Below are 9,461 nucleotides of genomic sequence, written 5' to 3'. Positions count from 1 at the left end.
AGTGATAAATTACCACATATTGTTTAATTTTTGTTTATATGATTATATATTGATACATTGAACAGGCATGGCAGTGTCCGTGTTACTAGCCATGTCCACTGTGATCGCTTGTGAAAACTCTTTTGCTTATGGAATAAAATGTGGCTTTATTTAAATTTTATTGATAATGTATGTGATGTGCACACGCCTTACGTAAAAATACGTGGCGGATTGTCTCGGGGTGTGACAATCAAGTATAAAAGCTTCAACAATACAAAGTTTGCTTTAGTTTTTTTTATCAAGAACCAAATATAAAGTGAACGTTGCTCTCATCATATGCTCACCCAACTGGAAATGTGTCACCTAAACAACAAAACAAAATATTTAGTTAAGTCTCACTGACCCATTCTCTACTCTCTAAAATTAGAAACAAAGACTTCTAATCAACAGGGGCACATGTGACTTGCATAGCACCATTATGTGCGTGCTATGCATAGTACCATAGCTTCACTCTATAAAGGTATATCAAGCACCCTGTACAATGTCAAGTCATTAGATTCTTTTTCTGAGAAACCTGACGAATACTGCCAATGTGTTTGAATTAATTTAAATATTAATTAAATCATACACTGCAAGTTCAAAACTACAATTTTAATTAACTCTATAAATTACAAAAATAGCACCTTTGTAATTTCAGCACTTCACTCATACTTCTCTACTTATTGACATCTCCATTAAGCAAAACCTGAACCACAATTCATACTCCTATTGCACTCTTCCTACCAGTATCTCAGGTGGAAGCGAGGTCCCTCTATAAACTCTTGCATTTCTTTGTTTCCATATGTTCCATGTTGTGCAGAAGAAATAGGATAGCCAGACCTCTTCCCTGATTGTACTATGAACCTTCACTTGTTGTATTGATGCCTCCCAAATCTCATGAACTATTGTGTGCGGATACATTAGTTGACAGCCTAACTTGAGTGATAACATCCACCGAACATGTGCTGCATACAGGCACAAGAACTACAAGTGGAGCGCATATTTGATCGAGCAGTTATTGCACATTATGCAACTCATCTGACATTGTATTTTTTGTCTCCTAAAAAAATCCTGTGTTAGAATTCTTATGTTAAGCACTTGGCATTTGTGCTACAGTTCTTTGTTCATCATTGTTTTTGATCTGTTTTAATTTTCCTAACATGGTGCCATAGTTCTAGCATGCATCTATGTTCCTATGGGTCTTATAGACATCTTAGAATTTTTATAAGATTTTAGGGGGCATTTTAGGTACTTAGTTTTTGGCTCTGACTCAGCCACAGTTTCTGTTTAGATTATTATGACAGTCAATTTTCAAGAATTATTTTATGGGCAATCTGCTAAACCAATTTTTTTGTTCTTTATATGGAAATGCTTGTTGAATCATGCTCTCAATCCTCGTAAAATTTCAAAAAATTTGGAACTTAGGAGTTGGTTGTAATATGCAGTTAAGTAAAGGGGTAGTTTGGGGTTTTGTGCTGGAATTGATAGTGTTTGTATTTTGAAAAAGGTGAATCTCAAGAATACTTTAACAATACTTTAAAAATCCTAAAAAGGGAAAATTTAGTATGCAAATGCTTGGGGTCATGTCTTCTACCTGACTGTCCAATGGCAAGGTCTAATTATTCGTCTAACTACTTCTATTATTTTTCTTTCCTTTTACTGTTTTTGAGTGTTTTCATGTATCAGTTGGAGTCAATTCATGCTATGCTTGTATTTTTTGCTGGTGCATGCATGGGGTTATGCGAAGGAGTCTGTTTAGAGGTCAACACACCAGGTTTTGAGGTCTAAACTACATTAGATATGGTTTTAGAGGTTCTAAGCCACTTTTTATGTGTAAAGCCCAGAGTTTGTTTTGGCCTATTTTTTGCCCTCTAGTATTAGGTGACTTTTAAGGTAATCTATATGCAATTGAAGCTACTTTGGTTGGGTTGAAGCTTTGTACAACAATTAACCGTTAATTGGACCATTCACAATAGGGTTTTCATTATATTCATTGTATCTCGTTCTTAAAAAAAATCATTCTATTCATTCTATTTAGTTCTTCTTCAAACATTTTGTTTTCATTTTTAAGGAACTAAATAGAATAAATAAAATGATTTTTAAGAAGTGACATAGAATGAATAAAATATTTTTATAGGAATATGAGCACAAAATTAACATCAGAACAAAAAATACAAAAAAGAAAAAAAATGCAAATCATACCCAAAGAGAAATGGAGGGAAGTGGATGAGAGACATTTTAAAATCCAGAGAAATAATAGAAGTCTCTTGACTTTCTTTAGAGATCTCCCAATCCGGTGAAAGACCAAGTCCACTCTCCTCCCTTGAATCCACTATCTGCACTTGGGTGCCACTCATGCCAGAGACGGCACCAGCCGGCCCATCGAACCGACTACTCATATTGCTTGGATCATACACTCTCTCCTCACTAAGACCAACCAAAACAGTCAACCCATCCCCTGAAATCTTGGCATTATGGTCAAGTCTGGTACAAAACAAGAATGTCAAATTAGTAATTAGTAATATGCTAAAATGGGACATATTAGTACTAATGTTATGGTATAGCCAATCAATAAGGAGGTTTTCTCAAATTCGCATTTTTTTGGCAGAAAAACAATGAAAACAATGAAGAACAATGAAGAACAATAAAAAGGAATATAATTTACTTTTTGGCAGAAAAAAATTGTCACTGACAAAATAACAGTAGAGTAACAATATGCATATCAAGTACAAAATAACAGTAGAGTAACAATATGCATATCAAGTGAAGAAATAGGAATAGAGCAACTGCAATTTGAAAGGGGTTTTGAACAGTACCAGTGGTTTTTAGTGAAGAAAGGGGAATAGAGCAAATGCAATTTAAAAGAATGGAGATTTCATTGATATATATATATATATATAGAGTGTGGTCTGTTATATCTGAAAAAAATTTGAAATTCTAATTGGAGGGAGCATTTACCTTTCTCAACAATGTTGGAGGAGATATCAAAGGAGGATATCCAGAAGCAAACAGGAGGTTTTATTTCATCCTTTCAAACAATTTTGACCATGGCAGAAGGATGGGAAGAGGAGTAATGGATACCTGTCCAAAAGACAAATAAAAGTTAACTATCAGAAATTCAAAATTAATGTATAGCAAATCTAAGAATTTCTAACATTCCTCAGCATGCTAAACCTGAAAATAAGAAGATTAAAAAAATAATAATAAGACTGCCAAAAAAAAAATTAACTTGAATTAAAATTCTACCATTTCAGGAAATTCTAATATTTATGTAAAAAATTCTTACATTGGACAAATAATCCAGATAAATTATTTTTTTGACAATTAAAAAATAGGAGGTGGCGGCTAGCTAGGGTTTAGGCATCGGGCGCTGAGGGAAAACGGCGCCATTGGAGAAGAGAGGAATCTGGATTTATGCGGCGCCAACAGAGAAGAGAGGATCGGTGCCAGAGGAGAAGAGAGAAAAGAGGATTCAGAAGAAGGATCAGAAGAGGATTTGTAAAGAGGATCGGTGCAGCGCCAGCACAGAAGAGATAAAAGAGGATGCGGCGCCAGCCTTGAAGAGAGAAAAAATAATTTAGAAAAAGATCCGTTTCGCGTGTAACGGAGGAGGATTCACGAGTAAGGATGAAACCGTTTGGTTTTGTATGTACCAGGTTGGTTTAAAATTAATTTCAAACTTGTACACAAATGGATACATAGAATACATATAAAATACCTCATATTCAACACAATGATTTAGAATGGTTGGATCTGATAAATGAAAGGCTGAGATCGTCACTGGACAGATACACCATTCAGTCCCTTAAATATCAAGGTGCTATTATAGGAGTTCTGATAATACAACACTCCAATTGAAGGTGTTTGGAACACTCTAGTAGTGTCTCCAGATTGCAAGACAATAGGGCATTTACAACCCTAATACAACACACCAATTGAAGGTGTTTGGAGCACCCTAGTAGTGTCTCCAAATGGCAAGATAATTGGGCATTTACAACCCTAATACGACAATTCAATTTACGGTTTTTGGAGCACTCTAGTAGTGTCCCTATATGACAAGATAATATGGTATTTAAAACCCTAATACAACACTTCAATTGATGGTGTTTGGAGCACTCTAGTAGTGTCTCCAGATGGCAAGATAATTGGTGTTTGGAGCACTCTAGTAGTGTCTCCAGATGGCAAGATAATAGGAAATTTCCAACCCTAATACAAAACTCCAACTGAAGGAGTTTGAAGGACTCTAGTAGTGTTACCAGATGGCAAGAAACTACGGCATTTACAACCCTAATACAACACTCCAAATGAAGGTGTTTGGAGCACTCCAGTACTATCTCCAAATGGCAAGATAATAGGGCATTTAAAGCCCGAATACAATACTCCAGTTGATTGTGTTTAGAGTACTCTAATAGTATCTCCAAATGGCAACATAATAGGGCATTTATAACCCTAATACAACACTCCAATTGATGGTGTTTGGAGCACTCTAAAAGTGTCTCTATATGACAAGATAATAGGGCATTTACAACCTTAATACAACACTAATAGGTCATTTACAACCCTAATACAACACTCCAATTGAAGGAGTTTGGGGAACACTAATAGCGTCTCTATATGGCAATATAATAGAGCATTTACAACCCTTTTACAACTCTCCAATTGAAGGTGTATGGAGCACTCTAGTAATGTCTACAGATGGGAAGATAATAGGGCATTTACAACTCTCATACAACACTCCAATTGAAAGAGCTTGGAGAACTCTAATAGTGTCTCTATATGGCAAGATAATAGAGCATTTACAACCCTTATACAACACTCCAATTGATGGTGTTTGGAGCACTCTAGTAGAGTCTACACATGGGAAGATAATAGGGCATTTACAACCCTTATACAACACTCCAATTGAAGGAGTTTGGAGAACTCTAATAGTGTCTCTATACGGTAACATAATAGAGCATTGACTACTCTTAAACAACACTCCAGTTGAAGGTGGTTGGAGCACTCTAATAGTGTCTACAGATAGGAAGATAATAGGTCATTTACAACTCTAATACAAAACTTCAATCGAAGGGGTTTGGAGAACTCTAATAGCATCTCTATATGGAAAGATAATAGAGCATTTACAACCCTTATAGAACACTCCAACTGATGGTGTTTGGAGCACTCTAATAGTGTCTCTATATGGCAAGATAATCAAGAATTTACAACCCTAATACAACACTCCAATTGAAGGTGTTTGGAGAATTCTAGGAGTGTCTCTAGATGGGAAGATAATATGAAATTTACAACCCAAATACAAAACTCCAATTGAAGGAGTTTGCATAACTCTAATAGCGTCTCTATATGGTAAGTTAATAGAGCATTTACAACCCTTTCACAACTCTCCAAATGAAGGTGTTTGGAGCACTCTAGTAGTGTTTTGAGAACTCAAATAGTGTCTCTATATGGCAACATAATAGAGCATTTACTTCCGTTAAACAGCACTTCAATTGAATGTGTTTCCACCACACTAATAGTGTCGACAGATGGGAAGATAACAAGGCATTTACAACTCTAATGCAACACTCCAATGGAAGGAGTTTGGAGAACTCTAATAGCATCTCTATATGAAAAGATAATAGAGCATTTACAACCCTTTTAGAACACTCCAATTGAAAGGTGTTTAGAGCACTCTAAAAGTGTCTTTATATGGCAAGATAATCAGGAATATACAACCCTAATTCAACACTCCAATTGAAGGTGTTTGGAGAATTCTAGGAGTGTCTCTAGATGGCCAGATAATAGGGAATTTACAACCCTAATACAAAACTCCAATTGAATGAGTTTGCATAACTCTAATAGTGTCTCTATATGGCAAGATAATTTAGCATTTTCAACCCTAGTACAACACTCCAATCGAAGGAGTTTGGAGAAATTTAATAGTGCCTATATGTGGCAAGATACATTTACAACCCTTATACAACACTCCAATTGATGGTGTTTGGAGCAGTGTAGTAGTGTCTACAGATAGGAAGATAATGGAGCATTTACAACTCTAATACAACTCTCCAATTAACGGAGTTTGGAGAACTCTAATAGCATCTCTTTATGTAAAGATAATAGAGCATTTACATCCCTTTTAGAACACTCCAATTGAAGGTGTTTGGAGCACTCTAAAAGTGTCTTTATATGACAAGATAATCAGGAATATACAACCCTAATACAACACTCCAATTGAAGGTGTTTGGAGAATTCTATGAGTGTCTCTAGATGGCCAGATAATAGAAAATTTACAACCCTAATACAAAACACCAATTGAAGGAATTTGCATAACTCTAATAGTGTCTCTATATGACAAGATAATAGAGCATTTACAACCCATATACAACACTCCAATTGAAGGTGTTTGGAGCACTCTAATAGTGTCTCTATATGGCAAGATAATAGAGCATTTACAAAACTAATACAACACTCCAATTGAAGGAGTTTGGAGAACAGTAATAGTGTATCTATATGGCAAGATAGTAAAGCATTTACAACCCTTATACAACACTCCAGTTGATGGTGTTTGGAGCACTTTATTAGAGTGTACAGATGGGAAGATAATAGGGCTTTCAGAACACTAATTCAACACTCAAATTGAAGGAGTTTAGAGAACTCTAATAGTGTCTCTATATGGTAAGATAATAGAGCATTTACAACCCTTTCACAACTCTCCAATCAATGGTGTTTGGAGCACTCTTGTAATATCTACAAATAGGAAGATAATACGGCTCTTACAACCCTAATACAACACTCAAATTGAAGGTGCTTGGAGAACTCTAGGAGTGTTCTAGATTGCAAGTTAATAGGGTATTTGGAACCCTAATACGACACGCCAATTGATGGAGTTTGGAGAACTCTAATAGTGTCTCTATATGGCAAGATAACAGAGCATTTACAACTCTTCTACAATACTCCAATTGAAGGTGTTTTGAGAACTCAAATAGTGTCTCTATATGGCAACATAATAGAGCATTTACTTCCGTTAAACAACACTTCAATTGAATGTGTTTCCACCACACTAATAGTGTCGACAGATGGGAAGATAACAAGGCATTTACAACTCTAATGCAACACTCCAATGGAAGGAGTTTGGAGAACTCTAATAGCATCTCTATATGAAAAGATAATAGAGCATTTACAACCCTTTTAGAACACTCCAATTGAAAGGTGTTTAGAGCACTCTAAAAGTGTCTTTATATGGCAAGATAATCAGGAATATACAACCCTAATTCAACACTCCAATTGTAGGTGTTTGGAGAATTCTAGGAGTGTCTCTAGATGGCCAGATAATAGGGAATTTACAACCCTAATACAAAACTCCAATTGAATGAGTTTGCATAACTCTAATAGTATCTCTATATGGCAAGATAATTTAGCATTTTCAACCCTAGTACAACACTCCAATCGAAGGAGTTTGGAGGAATTTATTAGTGTCTATATGTGGCAAGATACATTTACAACCCTTATACAACACTCCAATTGATGGTGTTTGGAGCAGTGTAGTAGTGTCTACAGATAGGAAGATAATGGAGCATTTACAACTCTAATACAACTCTCCAATTAACGGAGTTTGGAGAACTCTAATAGAATCTCTTTATGTAAAGATAATAGAGCATTTACATCCCTTTTAGAACACTCCAATTGTAGGTGTTTGGAGCACTCTAAAAGTGTCTTTATATGACAAGATAATCAGGAATATACAACCCTAATACAACACTCCAATTGAAGGTGTTTGGAGAATTCTATGAGTGTCTCTAGATGGCCAGATAATAGAAAATTTACAACCCTAATACAAAACACCAATTGAAGGAATTTGCATAACTCTAATAGTGTCTCTATATGACAAGATAATAGAGCATTTACAACCCATATACAAAACACCAATTGAAGGAATTTGCATAACTCTAATAGTGTCTCTATATGACAAGATAATAGAGCATTTACAACCCAAATACGACACGCCAATTGAAGGTGTTTTTGAGAACTCTAATAGTGTCTCTATATGGCAACATAAGAGAGCATTTACTACCGTTAAACAACACTTCAATTGAATGTGTTTCCAGCACACTAATAGTGTCGACAGATGGGAAGATAACAGGGCATTTACAACTCTAATGCAACACTCCAATCGAAGGAGTTTGGAGAATTCTAATAACATCTCTATATGGAAAGATAATAGAGCATTTACAACCCTTTTAGAACACTCCAATTGAAGGTGATAGGAGCACTCTAAAAGTATCTTTATATGGCAAGATAATCAGGAATATACAACCCTAATACAACACTCCAATTGAAGGTGTTTCGAGAATTCTAGGAGTGTCTCTAGATGACCAGATAATAGAGAATTTACAACCCTAATAGAAAACTCCAATCGAAGGAGTTTGCATAACTCTAATAGTGTCTTTATGTGGCAAGATAATAGTGCATTTACAACCCTTATACAACACTCTAATTGATGGTGTTTGGAGCAGTCTAGTAGAGTCTACAGATAGGAGGATAATAGGGCATTTACAACTCTAATACAACTCTCCAATTAAAGGAGTTTGGAGAACTCTAATATTGTCTCTATATGGCAAGATAATAGAGTATTTTCAACCATTTTTCAGCTCTCCAATTAAAGGTGTTTGGAGCACTCTAGTATTGTCTACAGATGGGAAGATAATAGGGCTCTTACAACCCTAATACAGCACTCCAGTTTAAGGTGCTTGAAGAATTCTAGGATTGTTTCTAGATTGCAAGTTAATAGGGTATTTGCAACCCAAATACCACACACCATTTGATGGAGTTTGGAGAACTCTAATAGTGTCTCTATATAGTAAGATAATAAAGCATTTACAACCCATATACAACACTCCAAATGAAGGTGTTTGGAGCACTCTAATAGTGTCTCTATATGGCAAGATAATAGAGCATTTACAACACTAATACAACACTCCAATTGAAGGAGTTTGGAGAACTCCAATAGTGTATCTATATGGCAAGATAGTAAAGCATTTGTAACCCTTATACAACACTCCAATAGGGTTTAGGGTTTAGGGTTTAGGGTTTAGGGTTTAGGGTTTAGGGTTTAGGTTTTAGGGTTTTAGGGGTTTAGGGTTTTAGGGTTTTAGGGTTTAGGTTTTAGGTTTTAGGTTTTAGGTTTTAGGTTTTAGGTTTTAGGTTTTAGGTTTTAGGTTTTAGGTTTTAGGTTTTAGGTTTTAGGTTTTAGGGTTTAGGGTTTAGGGTTTAGGGTTTAGGGTTTAGGGTTTAGGGTTTAGGGTTTAGGTTTTAGGGTTTAGGGTTTAGGGTTTAGGGTTTAGGGTTTAGGGTTTAGGGTTTAGGGTTTAGGGTTTAGGGTTTAGGGTTTAGGGTTTAGGGTTTAGGGTTTAGGGTTTAGGGTTTAGGGTTTAGGGTTTAGGGTTTAGGGTTTAGGGTTTAGG

The 9,461-nt window shown here is 35.7% G+C and overlaps 1 long non-coding RNA gene across 1 annotated transcript; it reads right to left on the bottom strand.

The window, feature by feature from the left end:
- Positions 1-236: 236 nt before the first annotated feature.
- On the bottom strand, positions 237-2,500 carry LOC144574852 (uncharacterized). The gene is made up of 3 exons (XR_013518297.1): positions 2,221-2,500; positions 417-1,089; positions 237-342 (listed from the first exon to the last, which is right to left on the bottom strand). It is a non-coding gene; the product is annotated as an uncharacterized LOC144574852 (long non-coding RNA).
- Between the last annotated feature and the right edge of the window lie 6,961 nt (positions 2,501-9,461).

This window comes from Carex rostrata, chromosome 23 (genome assembly GCF_964058835.1).
Source record: "Carex rostrata chromosome 23, lpCarRost1.2, whole genome shotgun sequence".
Classification (NCBI taxonomy): Eukaryota; Viridiplantae; Streptophyta; class Magnoliopsida; order Poales; family Cyperaceae; genus Carex; species Carex rostrata.
This window is presented reverse-complemented; position numbering and strand designations above follow the sequence as displayed.